General features: G+C 46.9%; 1 protein-coding gene across 1 annotated transcript in view; it reads left to right on the forward strand.

Annotated features, from left to right (window-relative positions):
* The window catches only part of LOC144805805 (uncharacterized), a 56,963-nt gene that overhangs the window by 5,418 nt on the left and 32,039 nt on the right, over window positions 1-19,506 (forward strand). The window contains exon 2 of the mRNA XM_078672285.1: window positions 11,390-11,459. The gene's annotated coding sequence lies outside the window, so the exon portion shown is untranslated. The remainder of the gene's footprint in view (window positions 1-11,389; window positions 11,460-19,506) is intronic.

The raw sequence follows: 19,506 nt of genomic DNA on the forward strand, positions 1-19,506 counted from the left end.
ATCTATAATAGGGCTTTTACGATTTTATATAGCTCTTTGGTTGAGTTGCTATTTTCGTTGATTCTTTGTGCATAGTGTGTCCTTTTTGCCTTTTTTATGGCTTGATTGTGTAAGTTTTGAGAACAGTTTTGTAGATTAACTTTTCAGCATCTAGACGGGACATTCTCCAGGTGTGTTCCTTGATTTTGCATTTACTTTTTTAAGTGTTTTGATTTCTGGGGTATACCATTTTTCAGAGGTGGTTCTTTTTATGGATTTAGATTTGATTAAGGGGGCCCATAAGTTCAAGGTGTAGGTGATCTCCGTGTGTAGATTCAGAGCGCCTTTGTTGGTGAGGGGAGTACCTAGGTGTTCTAGGTTGGTGTTTATTGGAGTTTAAATGATTCTGGAGTTACCAGTTTCCAAGGTCTGTAAAAGTCGGGCGCAGGTAGAGAAGGTCTAGCGGGTAACGCAGGCTGAGCAAATGAAAAGGAGACAAGGGAGTGGCCCGTCCATGTCACGGGTTGAATCTCCTCAATCGAGGTAGTTTCAATGTTGGAGAACAGTAGGTCCAATGTGTGGCCTGCATTATGAGTGGGACCTTGGATCCATTGTTTAAATTGGAGAATTTGCATGTCATTGTTTAGATGTGTGGCAGCTAAGTTGTCTGGTTTGTTGAAGTGAATGTTAAAATCTCCGATCACCAGAAAGTTTTTGTATTTGAGACAGACAGGGAATAGTTGTGTGAGCAGATTCGTGCTGAAGTCGGCATGATATCCGGGGGATTATATATCACTGCTCCTCCTAATAGGGTGTGATTACCCTTAGCTACTTGGAATGCTAGTAATTCGTGCTCATCAAGCTGGGCTACATGATTGGGAGGCAGTTGAAGTTGGTCCTAAATATTATTGCGAGGCCCCCTCCTCTTTTCCCTTGCCTATGTTGACGTATGATTTTATATTTCGGGGGGAGTGCGTTGGCTATATCAGGGCAGTTGTTCTCATCTAGCCAGCTTTCAGTTATAAACACTAAGTCTGGGTTCATTTCGTTAATAATGTCCCAGATCTCCACGGAGTGTTTGGGGAGGGATCTGAACTATAGGCATTTGGTTCTTAGGCCGATATTCACCGTTTCGGGTGTGGATTCTATGTGTGCTAGGCTGCACCATTTGCATTTTAAGCATGTGAATGGTCCTTTGATGTTTTCAGGAGAAGCTTTAAAGCATTCTTCGTGGTTGCTTGGGGCATGCCTGTTGAGCTCAGTGAGGAACATCTGTGGAATAGGTTTGCGAGTCTTGCAGGTCCATGCAGCGAGTAGCAGGGGTCCTGGCCCCTGGCCCCGGTCAGGCGCGGATGGGCGCAGACAGGCTTGCCACCATCACAGACAAATACAGCCCAAGCTGCAGTTCTGGCTAAGGCAGAACTCACCTCGGAGCCCAAGGTTAACCCTACTATTCCCTTGTTCCCTGTACCACCACTTGTACCTGTGCTATGGTGCTAAGTTGCCTTAGGGGCAGTGGTAGTAGGTGGAGTTGAATCCTTGGCTTTTGGACAATTGACATCTTTTGTCCAATGGGTCTTTTCTTTACATATCTAGCACCAAGGTTTATTTTTGCCTTTACCTTTGTTAGACTGTGACCCCTCCCCAGATTTAGGTTTATGGGGCCCCAATGAAGACTTTTGATCTTTACCCTTCTCCACACCCCCATCCGGAGTCTTAGAATCTTGCTTCTTTTGGTCACCACCATTGTTCTGGGTTTTCTGCTGCACCCTGGTTCTGACCCACTTATATGCCTTCTTTCCCAATTCTTGGGGAGAAGTCAAATCTGAGTAAACCAGGTACTGATGCAATAACGGACTGTGGCAATTATTAAGTATCTTCTCCCTCATAAGTTATTATACAATCCTACAAAATCATGCTGCCAAGCAACCAGCCTTACAGAGCCTTAATAGCACTGTGCACAAAGTCTACCCAGGCCTGAGTCTGAGCCTTCTGGGTGTCTCTGAACTTAATCTTGTATTGCTCAGTGGTTAAGCCAAACCCATCAATGAGAGCACCCTTCAGAACTGAATAATTGTCAGCATCTTCTTGTCTAACAGCGAGGGGCTTATCTCTATTGTCAGCAATGGAGAGCCACAAGATAGCTGCCCACTGCTCTTGAGGGACCCTCTGTACTTTACATGCCCTCTCTAAAGCAGGTCTCCATTTGTGGATGTCATCCCCAACATGGTAGAGAGGGACAATCTTGCTCAGGTTCCTGTTGTCAAATGAATGTTTCTTAACTCTAGGGACACTGTTGCTGCCACCATGGGGCTCTAGTCCCAACTTTGTTCTAGCTCTCTGGACTTCCAGGGACTTTTTGTCAAGGGCCAGTTGCTCTTGCCTGACTTTAAACCTAGCTTTCTCAAGCTCAAGTAACTGGTATTCCCTATCTAGAGAGTGGTCCCTTTAGCTAGATACAGAGGTCCCTACTGAATGCCCTGAGCGATCTGATTCTGAAGATGGAGATCTAGATCTCCTTGGTAAACTCTGCACTCTTCCAGGAGGGGTTAAGATTGGCTCTCCTGAGCCATCTCCCGGATCCTCTGGAATATCTGAATTGTCCACGTGGGAACCTTCAGGTTCCTCCTGCCAGGGTTTGAGTCTAAGTCATAAAAGGTGTCACCTCCTGACATGTCCTCATTCCTTGACCCACCCACTCTCTCCATCTCATCTGACCCAGGGGTCTTCCTAAGGTCATTTTATGAGTAACACCTCAGTCAGGCGTTGAGTGTTGGCTGCTCTCCCTGTCTTCAGCTTTCTAGAGGCACACAGGGCTTTCAATTCCTGGAATGAAAGCTCACGGTATCCAGAGGGCAGAGAGCCACTGGTTTCTCCTTTAGTAAACATACTAAGTGTGGTGTGGTGTGTGCGCCTACCTAACCTAATGGGAAACTAAACTCTCTTAGGTTGGGGAAGGGTGTGCTAAACCCTTGACTACTCAACCCCAAGTTCAGTAGAACTTACTTATCCAAGCTAGTATTATATGTACCTAGTATTTGTGGTTTTCCAGTTAATCAATAGAAAGATTTATGTAGCAAAATAATGCAGGGTTGAATCCCAACGGAGGCACACCATTGTGAGAAGTTGGCCTGGTATATGCTGTCCACTAGTTAAAGTGGGCACCTTGCTCCAGTCCAAACATCACTTATGGTGATTAGGTTAAAGATAACCTTAAAAAGCTATCCAAGTGGTAGCTGTGGAGAGCACCCGTTGGGCTTAGTCTTGAAGGAACACTCTCTAGTATCCTCTATTTGAGGATATAACACACAGCACGCAATACTTTAGCAATTAAACAATCATAAGTAGCACAATACACAGTGGGCTCCAGGGGAAGGCCAAACCATATACTAAAATAGTGGTATAAGAACCACGACTTGAGTCAAGACTATGTCTAGGAGGTGTAGAATCGTACAACCCCAAGGAACCACCCAAGGTGAGTACGTAGTAACCCCACGGAGGACGCGTGCTCCGTACAACTCTATGGGAGAGTCGCGGTTGAAGTTTTAAACATTAAGGACCCTCCCCAGTGGATTACGAAGAAACCTTTTGGAACAAAGAATGTTGGAGAGCCGTGGATACCGTAGTACCAGTGTTCCCTATCCCAGGGAAGCTGGGTGCATAGGGCTGAAGTGGTGTCGGAAACCGATGTCGTTCTCAATGGGAGACTTCAAGGAAATGCCACTGCTGGAAGGAAGAAGAATGTCCAGTGGAATCCAGAAGTGGATTCTTGATGGAAGGAACCTGAAAGCAGAGGGGACAGAGTTTGGGTCATTCAGGAGTGACCAGGATCTTGGGAGACGAATGCCCACCGATGTCGGGTGCTTCTGGTGAGATAAGGGGGTTCTTGATTCTTCAGCTGCAGGGACAAGGATACGTCGAGGACGACCAGGAGCCAGATGTGAGCTGTCCCGGATGTCGAGTGCTGAGGGGTCAGTGTCCGGCGGGAATACCAACAATCCTAGGCAATGACAACCCACGAAGTTGGTCAAGATTGGTTAGGGTCTGGCCCAACAAGGACCAGGAGACTCACCACAGCAAAGGAAGTCAGGGCAAGCCTGGAGCAACCAGGGGAGCCCAAATAAAGCAGTGTTGACCCTCAAGAGGACCCACATGCGGGAGGCACAGGAGTCGCAAGGGGACCTCAGGCAATTTCCCAAAATCTCAGTTTCCAGGGCACAGATGCGAGGAGGCCAAAGTCCTTGGTAGGAAATGTGCGCAGAGGTTGGGGCTGACACCCCAATGCCCAAATTTGGGGAATGCCAACAAGCATATGCACTTGCAAATGAACGTGGTGAACAGGGGTATGGGTTATGCGGTCCCCACGAGGGATACTTGCCTCAAACTCGGTGAGAGGGCAGCTCGACCTCAGGGAACTTGGGAACCCGCCTCCTGTGTTGTTGGAGCCTTCAGAGTCCGCAGGAGCTCAGGATCAGCAGACCGGTTAATTGTGTTACATGCTTGTAAATGCAGGGGAGTGACTCCTTCACTCCAAGGGAGATACTTCTGTAGTCTTTGATGCTCCACAGGGTCCTACACGGAACCTGTATAGTGCAAGGGCACAGATGATACTTTGGACAGAGAGGGAGACGAAGTCGGGCTCAGTCGAAGTCCAGCAAAGTCCAGAGTGTCCAGACGGTCGAAGTTCAGTGGTTTCTGATTCAGAATCTTGTCCACGTCGAATCTAGGGTCCTACAGCCAGGTAAGCCCTTTGTTACCCACGTGAGAGGGTTGGACAGATTCAGGGGACCCTCCCAGGAGAGGGTCTGGACAGTGGGGAGGATACTCCCATGTCCTTGTCCAGTTTCGTGCCAGAGCCTGAGCCAACGACTCACAGAACTGGTTTGAACTGGACTAGGCACAGGGACACCAAATGTGCTTCTCGTGCAGACTTTCCGGCACTGAGGCAGTGCACCCACCCAGCCCCAATACAGTATCTATTGCAAATCAGGGTTGCCCAGGAGATGCACAAACAACTAGGCCCAGAAATCTTTAGGGCGTGAAGACTCGGGCAGTTCCTCTGCATATATTTCAAGTTGTATTTTACAGTAGAGTAAGTCCCTGATCCACTTTTTCAGAGTAGCAGTAGTTTTAGACCCCCAGCATTGTGCCACCGCCCGTTTAGCAAGCAAGGTCGAGACAGCGACTAAACTATGGTTGCAGGGTTTGAGGTTCTTTACCCAGCCCAGCAGGCAGACATCAGGAGTACACATCACAGATTCAGAGACAACATTAGTAAGCAGAGTTGTGACCTTGGTCCAGAATTGATAGATTCCTGTACAATGCCATGCCAGATGCAGAAACTCTGCATCCCCCTGCCCACACCGAACAAAGCAGACATTCTCCCGCAGACCAAAGCGCTTCAATTGCAGCGCTGTATAGTATAACTGGTGCAAGTATTTAAAATGGATGGTGCGGAGGTTGCAATTTGCAGTTAAGCGGCCTGTTCGGGCACAGCAGAACCTCCACATATCTGGTGAGAATGAAGTTCCTAGTATCGCCACCCATTTATTATTTATAGGGGCCCCGCTCATGCAGAGGCGCCCTCTAACATAAAACCCAGCACCCTGCCTTCAGGATTGATAAGGCCTGCAATAGGGGGGACTGATAGATATAGTAAACCTATATCTTTCATAAGTGGTGAAGCACCAGCTTACACAGGCTGCAATGTCAGACCTGGAGTTGCATTTTGCATGAACTCTCATGGGTGGCATAATACATGCTGCAGCCCATGGGAGGCCTCTGGGGTACCTATGCACTGGGTGCATGTGTACCATATACTAGGGACTGATAAGGGTACCCCACTATCCAATCTGGAGTGTACCTAGTACGTGTTTTACAGTTTAGGAGCAAAAAGCAGATAGGCTGGGGTCGTGATTGGCAGGATCCCAGCCAGACTAGTCAAAAACAGTGGATGCAATCAGCAAAAAGTGGGGGTAACTAACCATAAGAAGCAGTTCCTACTTTCCTACAGTTAGTGAGGAGTGGATTGGTTAGTTGTGTAGGATAGAGTTATGTACTGTTCACAGGTGATGGTAGAAATGTGTGGTAGCTGGGATAGAAGGGTATAAAGGTGTGCTTTAGTAGTGTGTGCCGAGAAATTGGATTGTGCATAGGGTTAGTTTGTAGTCCATGAGTGGAGTACATTTGGTGTGTGTATGGTCGTGGATGGGGTTGGGTGCGTGCTGATGAATGGGGAAATGGGCAGCATTTCAGAACCTAGCCCCGACCAGCTTCAAACAGGCACTCACCCTTGGCCTCTCCGCCCTTAGCCTCGATGCACAGGTGAGACACCCTAAGCTTTTTTTTTTATATAGCCCGAACTAGACCCAAAGATATCAGGTATCAGAGTGCTTTACATGAGCACCAGTTTCATTGCACAAGGACACATTAATTTTGTTAGGCAAGGGGAGATTAAGTGATTTGCCCAGAATCACAGGATGTTGTGCGTTGTTGGCGAGACTCAAACCTTGTTCTCCAGCTTCGAGGTCCACCGCACTAGCCGTAAGGCTACATCCTCTCCCGTAGCCTTTGCCTTGGCCTTTTATATCCCTAGTAGTCAGTTGACCCCTTCAGCCAATGGGAACCCTAGCCCTATCCAATCGCAACACTAATCCTGAACCTTAGGGCCAATAGGAGGCCAAGACCTTACAACCAATCATAGCCCTAGTCCAAGCACTCAATCAGGCTTTAAACCCTACGTCCAATAGAAAGCCTAACCCCAAACCCAGTCCCAACAACCCTGTTCCCTGTCAATCATACAGGAAACCCTAAACCCTATCTCCAATAGAAAACCTAACCCTAGGCCTAGTCCCTACCCTATATTAAGTAACCAATCACACAGGAAACGCCGAGCCCTATTTCCAATAGAAAGCCTAACATTAGCCCTAGTCCTAGCCCTAGACTACATAACAATCGCACAGAACACTCTAAGCCCTACGTCCAATAAAAAGCCTAGCCCTAGGAACCAATCCAAAACCCTAAACCTATCCACCAATCAGATCAATAACCCTAAGCCCTACACCAATGGAATCACTGATCCAGGAACCAATCAGAACCCTCAAATAACCAACCACTGAGAACACTAACCCTAAACCAATAGAAACACCAGATACAACCACCAATCAATGCACCCAATAGTAGTCTATATAGGAATTCACCAAACACCCCAGCAAAGCCACGGGCATCACCTCCTTCCACGACCTCTGCGACAAGCTTGAATCCTACTTCCATCTGAAAATCACGGGCCTCTACGACCACTTCAATGACCAGACACCTGACGCCGGAACCACCCCCTCCCCAGCAATGCCAGACAGCCTACCGTCTCCTCATGGACCCCAGTGACCGCCGAAGACACCACTTCGACCATGAAAGGCATCCACTCAGGAGCCCCCACGAACCCCTGCCTGCCACACATCTACCACAGAGCCGCCATCGCCCCAGAACTACGACGCACCATCAACACCGCCTATAAGACCGGCACCTTCCCCAACAACTGGAAACGTGTAGAAGTCAGACCCCTGCTCAAGAAGCCCTCTGTGGACCCCACTGACCTCAAGAACTACCGACCCATCTCCCTCCTCCCCTTTGCGGCCAAAGTCACTTAGAAGATCGTCAATGCCCAGCTAACAAAATTCATTGAAGGAAACTCCATCCACGCCCCCTCCCAATCCGTATTCTGCAGCAACCACAGCACCGAGACAAATCTACTCGCCACCACAGACAACATCAGCATCCTCCTCGACCTACTTAATCTCTCTGCTGCATTTCACACCGTCTCCCACCGCACAATAACCACCAGACTCCACAAAACCGGCATACAGGGAACCGCCCTTGACTGGATCCGCTCCTTCCTCACTGAAGAACCGAAATAATCAGACTGACACCCTTCTTCTCCAAACCTACGGAAATTAACTGTGGAATACCTCAAGGATTGTTGCTCCGCCCCACGCTCTTCAACATCTTTATGGCCCCCCTCACTGCTATCGTCAAACAGCATGGACTCAGCATAGTATCCTACGCCGACGACACCCAGCTCATCCTCTCCCTCACCGCGGACCCCTGCACCACCAGACTCCGTTTCCGGGAAGGAATGATGGACGTTGCATCCTCGATTAGCAGCAGCTGGCTGAAGCTCAACTGGGAGGAGACAGAGGTCCTCGTCCTTGGACCCTCCCCCTCCGCATGGGACAGTACCTGGTGGCCCGCCGCCCGCGGCAGCCCTCCAACTCCCATGGACCACGCCCGAAACCTTGGAATCGTCCTCGACTCCTCCCTCTCCATGACCCGACAGGTCAACGCCGTCACCTCTAGCTGATTCAACACCCCTGCATCCTCCAAAAGACCTTCAAATGGATCCCTCCTGAAAAAAGGAAGATGGTCCCCTACACACTCATAACCAGCAGACTGGACAACGGAAACACCCTGTACGCCGGGATCAACAGGTCTTTGCTCCACAAACTCCAGACCATACAGAACACCGCAGCCAGACTCTTCCTCTGCATCCCTCGACACGAACACATCACCAAACACCTGCGTAACCGCCACCAGCTTACCGTGGAGAAGATAGTTACTTTCAAGAAACTTACCCATGCCTACAAATGCCTCCACAACACTGGCCCCCAATACCTCAACGAAAAGATCTCCTTCTATGTACCTAAGAGAAACCTCGGATCTGCCGACCTCGCCGAAACCCCACGCAGCAGAAAAGCCAGAACAGGTGGAAGAGCCTTCTCATCGCGGCCAAGACCTGGAACAAGCTTCCAATCGACATCAGACGTTCCCCCTCCGTGAACATCTTCAGGAAGACACTCAAGACCTGGCTCTTTGACGGAAAAGAGCTGCTTCCCCCCTCAGCGCCTTGAGACCCTCATGGGTGAGTAGCGCGCTTACAAGTCCCCTGATTGATTGATTAGATCTAAAAGACACCTACTTTCATATTCCAATTCATCCCGCTCATCGCAAATATCTCAGGTTTATGATAGCAGGCGAACATTACCATTACAAGGTACTTTCATTCGGTGTCACCACGGCCTCCAGAGTGTTCACCAAATGTCTCGCAGTAGCAGCTGCTCATCTCAGAACACAATGTTTATATGTCTTCCCTTACCTGGACGACTGGCTTATCGAAGCGAGCACTTACCAAAACTGTATACTACTCACTCAGACAACAGTACACCTACTTCACCAGTTGGGTTTTACAATAAATGCACAAAAATCTCACCTGTGTCTGGCACAAGTACAATCTTATCTGGGAGCTTCCATCAACACTCTCAAAGCTCTAGCCACTCCAAATATAGCCAGGATTCACAATATCCAGGCCACACTATTACAATTTCAACCCTACCAATCATTACCAGCCAGAGTCTTCATGCTGCTGCAGGGAATGATGGCATCCTGCGTTGCAATCGTACCTCATGCAAGGCTTCACATGCGTCCTCTGCAGCAATGTCCAGCGAGTAAGTGCAATCAATCACAGGGTCTGTTAACCGATGTAGTGTTGGTAGACAGTCGCACCCATCGCTCTCTGCAGTGGTTGAACCCTCAAAACTTAGCAAAAGGGCAGCCTTCCATAGACCTGATTCCACAGACTATACTCACAACAGACGCATCATTAACAGGTTGGGGTGCCCATTTCAATATTACACAGTACAGGGCTGTGGTCGGACAAACACAAACGTCTTCACATCAACTACCTGGAACTTCTAGCAGTGTTCCTAGCACTCAAAGCTTTTCTCACCCAACTTGTAGGCAAGACTGTCTGAGTACGCACAGAGAACATCACAGCAATGTACTACCTACAGAAACAGGGAGGGACTCCCTCTCTCCAGCTGTCACGCTGTCCACAAAGCATTTGGAATTGGGAGATTCACCAAAAAATCTATCTCCTAGCAGAACACCTCCCAGGGGTAGGCCATCAGATTGCAGCCCTGCTTAGCAGATACAGTCTGAGAAGCTAAGAAGTTCTTCTTCCCTACTTTCAAAAATGGGATTTTCCACAGATAGATCTGTTTGCAACAGTACACAACGCAAAATACCCAAACTTTACATCCAGGTTCCCACAACTAGCATCCAAAGGCAATGCCCTTTGGGTGATTTGGTCAGGTATATCTGCTTACGCTTTTCCGCCTCTCCTGCTAATTCCATTACTTGTTCGGAAACTCAGACAAACGTCCCTCACACTGATCCTAATAGCCCCCACATGGGCTCGGAACCTTGGTACTCTCATCCTTAGAACTCTCAGTGGTTCCACATCAAAAGCTACATCTCAAACCTTGACTCCTCACTCAGATCCATGGGGAAGTCGGACATCCAATTCCCAGAGAACTCAACTTAGCGATTTAGCTCCTGAAGTCATAGAGTTTGGTTATTTACAACTACCACCAGACTATAAATATTCTCAAGGTAGCTAGAAAGCCTACTACTAGAGCATGTTATGCAGCAAATGGAAACGTTTTGTTTCCTATTGTAACAACAACAATATCAATTATCTTGATGCTTTTGTGCGGAATAATTTGTTAACTGTTGCATTTACAGCAATGTAGATTAACTTACACATCCATTTGTTTACACCTGGGAGTCGTAGCTGCACACTTGCAAAATAGACAACACCTATCTCTCTTCAGAGTACCAGTGATTAAAGCCTTCATGGAAGGATTAGAAAGGGTTATACCGCGAAGTATTCCCCCTGCTCCAGAGTGGAACTTAAACATAGTTCTTCCAAGGCTAATGGCCCCGCCTTTTGAACCAATGCACAAATGTCAGTTACAATTCCTGTCATGGAAAGTTGCTTTCCTCCTAACGATAAACTCACTAAGGAGAGTTGATGAACTTCAGGCATTACCTATACAAGAGCCTTTCCTTCAACTTCACAACAATAGAGTGGTTCTACGTACCAATCCTAAATTTCTCCTTAAAGTAGTTTCTGCGTAGGGGTAATTCATGTGCGAAATCAAATTAAAATAATATAACATTAGTATTTTCATTATTAATTGAACCATCCTAATTCTTGTATAGAATTTATGTGCTGCAATGATAATAGAAGCAGATAAAAGTAATTAGCAGTATAAGCCCATTGAACAAAATAAATAGTTCCACCATCTTTCTAAAACAATGTACATATGGCAAGCATAGAACAACTGTATGTAGCTATTTCCTACAATGCTTTCCCGTGTGTGTGTCTGTGTGTGTCTGTTGGTGTCTGTGTGTCTGTCTCCCATTCCCTGTAGGGAGAGTATGTAGCTCCCCGTTCTAGAAGAGTCGGTCAAGAAGGAGCACACTGCATTGAATAATTTCTTGGTATGCACTTTTTATTAGTATTACAGGAAATCACAATGATTGATTGTCTCTGTTATATTGTTCTTTCCCACAGGGTCTTCCACTTCAGACCCTTTGGTGAGCCTCGGCCGCCGTCGTCCCTAGGACAGAAGGAAAAGACTCAGGTAAGTGTTTTTGCTTTATGGTTTAGTCAAGGGAGGATGTGAGGGATAAATAATTGCTATGCATAAATGTGAAGGGTGGGGGTAGAGGTTGGAGCAACCAAAAGAAAAAGAGTAGCCGATGATTTCTGCTCTTGTCTTTCTTTTCCGTCTCACTAATTTCCTTTTCCCTCGGTCCTTTTCACCCCTCAGTCTCCCCTCCCGTCCCTCTCTGATTCAGCCCCTTTCCAAAAGCCCCGTAGACCCCCTCGCACCTGGAAGAGCCACATCACTCCGGGCCATGGCGTGGTGACTCCACGTCCTTCAGTGAGGTCTGGTAGTAGATCATGCCTCCAGGTATTCCAAGGCTATTCCCTTCTGGACTACCACTTCCCTTGCAGAGGTACCAACATCATGTCTGGCTACTTGAAACACATGTCGAAGGAGTGTGGCGTGAATTACCGGTTCACTACCCTCTACCACCCACAATGTAATGGCTTTATTTTTTTTGTTTTTTAGAACTGTATTTTAATTTTGTCAACATACAACCTGGCAGTCAGAGTATACAGAGACATATAATACCAATATTTTCTACGTCAGTAGGTTAATCAAGAAGCAGTCAATAATTACACATGCACTAATCTGCTTTCCCATTCTCCAGGTGATCAATAAGTGTCCCATTCCCCTAATTGGGAATGTACCTTGTAATTATCATGTGGAGACACCTCCCTGCTCATCCCTGCTCATCCCCAGTGTCGTAGTGTTCTGCCTCATCAGTTTCAGAGTCAGAGTCTGTGTCTGTTGTCACATTTGGAAGCAGAAGCTAAGAGTTATCTGTATGAGCACGGCAAGTCTTTAGTGTATCCTCAAATTTGTCATCCTTTCTGCTAAGGCGCATATGTGTCTCCTCAGCTAGGGGCCAGCTGAGCGCATCTCTAAGCCAGAGCGCAATCGTTGGTGCATGCTGGGACAGCCATGTGATTGCAATTCTACGTCATGCCAGTACCATAGGCGACTGACCCAATTTATAGGTTATCTTGCGACCTTCTGGCATCTAAAGAGGCTTAATAAGCAGCATTTTGGTGTCAGATCAATACTTAGTTGTGTGGCATGCTCCGTTTCTTTGACAGCTTGTTGCTAGAAGGAGTGTATTGCATCGCAGGGCCATGGTTAATGTAAGAAATCAGCCTCCACAGTGTTGCAGCGCAGGCGTATATCTGGGCAAGACACGACCATTCGATAAAGGTCTTGTGGCGTTAAGTAGGTTCTTCGCAGAAAATTATAATGTATCAGTCAAAAATGGGCATTACTAGAAACCATGCATTATTAGTTCACAGGGCCGCTGCCAGTCTTGATCTTCCATTGGAATGTCAAAGTCTAAATTCCAGACCTCTTGGGTCCGTGTGTAGTGTGTAGTGTCTACTGTACAGTTTAAAATGCAGCCCTTTGGAGGTGCGAGGGGTCGTGGCTTCTCCTCTTCCTTTCGGGGAGGTTACAACCAATACCAGCAGTACCATCCCTATTAGGGACAACCGCGTTACTCCTCCTCCCTGCAACAGCAGTCGTTTCGAAAGCCGCAGGCTGCCTCTTACAAGCAGTACAGAGGGAAATCCTCCTGCTGAAGTAGAGTTTCCTCAATACAGCAGTGCCAACTGCCAACTGTCAACCGCTCTTCCCATCAATCTGACCAAAGTTGGAGGGCGGATCTCCCATTTCTTCTCCAATTGGTCCGCAATAACTACAGATCGATGGGTTTTGGACATGGTGTCCAGAGGCTACACCAAATTCTCCCCCCAGAGGTCCTTCACCTGCCCATCTGAAGGACCTTTTATGCCAAATCAATCTCATCTTAAGGAAAGGAGCAATCAAAGTGTACCGGATTTTCAAGGGGATGCAGGCTTCTATTCAAGATTCTTCCAAATCAAGGAAAAATCGGAGGAGTGGCGCCCCATTCGGGACCTTCGTTCCCTCAAAGAGTTCCTCAAGAAACAAACTTTCCAGATGTTGTCTCTCCTAGAAGTACTTTAATTACTGTCTCAAGAGATTACAAGCAACACTGGACCTTCAAGATGCCTATTTTCATGTCCCTATTCTACGCAGACACAGAAAATTCCTGCGCTTCAGAGTGGCTGGTAGAGATTTCCAATTCCAATTCCTTCCATCTGGCCTTCGCTCTGCACCCGAATGTTCACTAAAGTCTTGGCACCGGTGGCAGCATATCTTGGTCAAGCTGGTGTCCAAATATTTTGCTAACTCGATGACTCCCTTATAAAGGCGCAGTCGTTCGCAGTCGCAACTAGACACACTCAGTCATGCCTGTCTCTGTGTCTTTTCATCAATCTGGAGAAGTCTCAGTTCATCCCCTCTCAAGTGACGACCTTCTTGGGGGCCATCATAGACACAGAGCAAACAAGGGCTTTTGTCTCAAACGAAAGACAACAGCGGATTTCCAAACTGGCAACTCTCCTGCGCACATAAAAGAATGTTTCTGTTCAAATCGCTTCTGGGGATGCTGTCTGCCTGTATTCCCCTAATTCCCAACTGTCGCTTCAAAATGAGACCACAACAGGAGGAACTCGACAACCAATTGCAACAATTCTCAGGGTCCTTCGACGATGTCATCAACATCACGTCTCACATATGAAGAGCATTGCTATGATGGACTCGCATACCAAACATCTCAGCAGTTCATTTGTAGTGGACACTCCAAGTTTCATCCTTACGACAGATGCCTCCCTCGAATGGTGGGTAGCGCATTGAAGGACTGGGCTATTTAAGGCCCAGCGGTGCCAGGGGACAACACCTAGAACCTTCGTGGGATACCTGTTCTGGCGCACTAAAGACAGAGACACGGGACACTTCCTTGTGCGTCAAAGATCAGGGTTTATTACTGCAGGGAGGCAAAAGTCACAAGAAGTACAACAGAGTGTAGGTTCTGAGAGTCTGCTCCCTTTGCATATGTGAGTCGCTCTCTTTTATACAGGATTTTGTCATTGCACAATATGTAAGCAAAAGGTTACAACTCATTTCCCACAGTAAAATTCAAAGGATCGCTTTCATGTATTCAGAGCACCGGAACATAATTACATTAACATCACCAGTTCCAACTGTAAAAGCACATCTTCCCACCATTAGGTACATTCCACTTGAGTTGTAAATAAACAAGAGAAAGAGACAAGAACAGCTGCGAGGAAGTCAGACAACAGGGAAGAGGGAGTGTGAGGATAATATTGGATGCGTAATCGTAGCCTAAAAGGACTTGATCCCAGCACGTGCGAGGTTGAAACAATAGACCGGCACGGCAGGATCACCTCCGAGCGGAGACAACTGCTTTAGCAGTGTCCTCCCCCTACTCATAAAAGACGCATGAAAAGGCATATGCTTCTTCCGTGAAGCTTGGGAACAAAAGGGGTCACGATGCGGACAGTTGCCTGTTCGCTGACTACGTGAGGGCAAGAAACAAAATGGGTGCCGTATCTAAAATGGAACCCGAGCGTCCATTTGAAGAAACCTGTAATTGTAAGGAACTCTTCTGAGTAGTATGACGAAAACGCGTACACTTACACAACTCGTCATTTACGGTTCATTGATACCCCATTTGTCCATATTCAGCGGTGCCCAAAACGTCGTAACGATTTTTACGGAACCTCAGACGCTCCTTTTGCCCTCATGTAGGCAAGAACTAGTCGAAGTCGGAGTCGATTTCGATATTCATCAGATCATTCAGATGTTGTTGGAACATAACTCTATCCATCAATGTCTCCTTGGAAACAGGTGGCCTTCTTATACACGTTGTAGCACAAAGGCCACATAAGGCAGGACCACACTGTACACAAAGGCAACACGTGAACACAAATGTCACGACAACCCCTATAATCATCAGAATCTTCCAACCCCAAGTCAACATTAGACCCCAAAACCATCCTAGAAGCGTCCAATCTCCTTCGTCCTCGTGTATGGACTCCGAGATTTTATGCAACTTTGAGATGGCTTGATAGACAGTTGGAGCGTTATCAGGTATAAAAATGCAGCAGCTCGAATGGATGACCTTACACACACCACCTCTATCCGCTAGTACAACGTCTAGAACCATACGGTTCTGTAACGTCATAAGCCTATCCGCTTGAAGCTCTGCTGTCTGGTTACCAAGGGCACTTGCAGTTATGTTAGCAGTTGACTCTACTACACGAGTTAACTGTCTCAGATTTCTGCTATTGACCATGGGGCCCCAAAACGGTAGAAAACCCTTGAAGAAGTCTCCTGCTTCTTGACCGGAAGCACCTCTTTACTAATGACACCTCTCACAACTCTGGTTTTGTGATAGTCGGCAGCAACAGTGAAAGTCGGGGGCAAGAGATTTGCAATATAGCAGGTACCTGAGAAGTCATGTGGTAACCACGTATATGCTCGGTCATAACATACAAAATAGGTACCCTTGGCAGTCAGAAAGACAGGGGAAGAGAGCATCGGTAGAACGTAAGTATCCACACAAGCACTCTTCCCAAGCTGGGCTCTTGGATTTCGGCCACGACCTTGCAGACAAAAGTGGCCTAGGTGAGGTACAATCCAGATTGGAGATGAGCTTTTAAGCTGCCTATCACCCACTGATATACTATACTCAGCCTCACTAAGGTACTTATAGGTTTGCACCTCCTCTTCTGGGATAAGTGACGTATCGAAGATATCTCTATTTAGATCGGCAATAGCTATCATTAGAGACTTGTGATACGGGCCAGGACCAAAGTTTGCTGAGCGTGGCTCTCGATGGGGGTAGGAATTAGTGCACTACGGAACATGGTTTGGAATGCCCGAACTGACCCTTGGGGGGCTGTACGGAAGGACCAAGTATGGGATACCCCTGTCCATTGTATGTGGCATTAGCCCACACACCCAACAGTTTGTAGTATTTACCACCAACTGATGCTGATGCAAAAGTTGCACAAAGGAATTGTTTCTAAATTCCGCACGTCTGACTTGTTCATGTTGAGGCAGTAGGTGAAAAGAATGTGGAGAAACAGTAGAGACGAAATTTAGATCATGAGAAGGAGAGGTGGGTAAGGCAGGAGGCAGCAATGATAGAAAACCAAAATATACTCCACCCACCAGCAGCATAGAAACAGTTAGGAACAACGTGAAAACCTGTAATAAAAAACACTTTGTTCGAAATGTGCTGTACAATTTAGATCTTTGCACCGTCTTTTCCTCTATCTTCGTCAGCTTGGAGAACTCCATCCTCTAACAACCGTCCGCAACGTTCTTGACGCACTTCGTTCTGGGTAGCGATTATCAATTCCCAAGGGTTCCCGGAAATCGACAAAAGAAATTGACCTAATGTCAATAACTGCTAAACAGAAGGAAGTGCCCGTGCAGCCCTACGGCCAACCCAGATGGCAGGTTTTAATCAGTTAAATAATCAATTTCATATACGTCTCCTGGCTGTTCTGGAAAAGAAATACATACATAATAAAATGTCCACAATGGTCAAGGCAGAATGTGAGGGGATATTTTGAAATCAGAATGATAACAATTTATTCATCTTTATTGCGTGTACGAAGAAAGTATCGGTTTCTTCCGGGTCGAGTCTGATCTTCAAACAGTGGATTGAATGGCGAAAGAATGTTCGATTGCCCAGGCAATTGTTCAGTACTTGTATTCCCCAATGTTGAAGGAAGGGAAATTGTTTGAGAGGAATCAACAGGGGTGTCAGATAAAACTGAAGTGTTTCCTATGGTCTGAGCTTCGCTAAATGGGACAAAGCGCTGGGGAACATCAGTTTCAGACGAGGAAAAACCTTTACGTATCCATGTGTCAGCCGGCAGAGGAAGCGGAACCTTCTTGGTGTGGGTGGCATGCACCCAGTGTTTCCGTCCCTCCAGTCGAACCGCCGTCCTCGTTGCTAGTAGCACCTGGAAGGGTCCCACAAATCTCGGCTCAAGATGGCGTTTTTGTCCGAAATTTCTAGTGAGGACCCAGTCCCCTGGTTGGAGCCGATGACCAGGACCCTCTGTTTGTGACGGCAGAGCCTCAAAGACCTGTTGATGAATCAAACTCAATTTAGCAGTCAGATCATATAGATAATCAATTAACATTGGATATTCAAGTCTGTTCAATTCTCTAGGCCTCGGAACCCCCCAAATGTTCGCAGGACGGCCGAACACAATCTCATATGGGCTAAGCCCTACTCGAGAGTGTACAGTAGCCTTGGTCGATAAGAGAGCTAGAGGCAAAGCGTCAGGCCATGATAAACCAGTTGTTGCCTGAATTTTAGCAAGTTTTAGTTTCAGGGTGCCATTGTATCCTTCCACCAAACCCGCTGACTGAGGATGATTAGCACTATGAAATTTCTGGGATATTCCTAAACCACGACACACACTCTTCATCACGCTTCCCACAAACTCACTTCCGTTGTCTGACCATACAATCCGAGGCATGCCGTACCTGGGGAAATACTCTTTGAGCAGAATTTTAGCTGTGGATAGGGCAGTATTATCCTTAAGAGGGTAAGCCTCAATCCATCTGGAGAACGCACAAACCACAACCAGCACATACTTTAAATTATTGCATCTCTCCATGTGGATGAAGTCTAATTGGATAACTTCGAAAGGACATGTAGGAGGGGCAAAATGACCAGGTGGAGTGTGGGTGCCCTTACCGGGATTATGCATCAAACATACCATGCAATTCTTAACCACTCTCTCTGCACACTTAGTAATCCCATCATTCTTCCATACAGGAGACAACAACTTGCATATGCCCTTCGAGTTAATATGTGCTGTGCCATGGGCCATTGTAACAACAGCAAGCACATATGCATCCGGTAACATCCATCTCTGTTTCTCTGACAAATCAACCCAACATCCATCCTCATCTAATTTTCCCGTGCTTTCTTTCCACTTAGTCTTTTCCATTTCAGTGGCCTCATTCTGTATTTCCTTCACACTCTCCACTGTGTCCTCACACATACTAGTTTCCGCAGGCCATCTCACTGAACTTGTAACATACATTCGATTTGTCAGATCTTTCGCTGTCTCCTTAGCAGTCTCATCTGCAAACGCATTACCACGACCAACATCATCTGTCACTTTTCGATGCGCACTACATTTAATTATGGCCACCTGTTTAGGCAATGTGAGTGCATCTAAAAGGTCATTCACAAGCTGTCCATGCTGAATCTTTGTGCCATGCGACGTTAAGAATCCTCTTTCTTTCCACAATCGCCCAAAACTATGTGCCACACCAAAAGCATACTGGCTGTCTGTGAACACATTCACCCGCTTTCCTCTGGACAACACACACGCTCTCGTCAAGGCGACCAACTCAGCTGCCTGAGCCGAGTTCTGATTTAATCTCGTAGATTCCACAACCGTTCTCAACGTCACTACAGCATACCCAGTCGTCACATCACCATTCGGTAACTTAAAACAGGAACCATCAACATACAAAGTACCATCGGGATCTACCAACGGAGTATCTTTTAGGTCAATACGACCTTTCGTTTCCTCTTCGGTTCTCAGATAACAGTCATGTGGTGCTACATCACTCAAATCCGTATTGATCGGCAATAATGTTGCTGGGTTCAACAGATTACACCGTTTTATCCGTATGTGACTAGCCAGTAACGTCAGCTCATACCCAGACAACCTTGCGCTCGTCAAATGTTGAGTTTTCGTTCGGTTCAAGAGAGTGTCAACTGCATGCGGAACCATCACCGTAAGCATATTATCCATGACCAGACCTGCGGACTGTCGAATGGACGCCGCAGCTGCCGCTGTTGCTCTTAAACAATTCGGCAAAGCTCTAGCTACTGGGTCTAAGGTCGAAGAAAAATATGCGCATGGGCGCTGTTTGTCACCAAATTGTTGCGCCAGAACACTCAACGCACAACCATCCCTCTCGTGAACGTACAGTGTAAATGGCTTACTGTAATCAGGAGTACCTAACACAGGAGCCGAACACAACGCATCACGTAATTCAGAAAAACCTTTTTGACACTCTTCAGTCCATGGCAAAGGAGTCGGAACATCCTTGCACGTGAGAGCTAACAATGGTTTTGCCAATAGTGAAAAATTTG

The sequence above is a fragment of the Lissotriton helveticus genome, assembly GCF_964261635.1.
Source record: "Lissotriton helveticus chromosome 1_1 unlocalized genomic scaffold, aLisHel1.1 SUPER_1_unloc_26, whole genome shotgun sequence".
NCBI classification, from domain to species: Eukaryota; Metazoa; Chordata; class Amphibia; order Caudata; family Salamandridae; genus Lissotriton; species Lissotriton helveticus.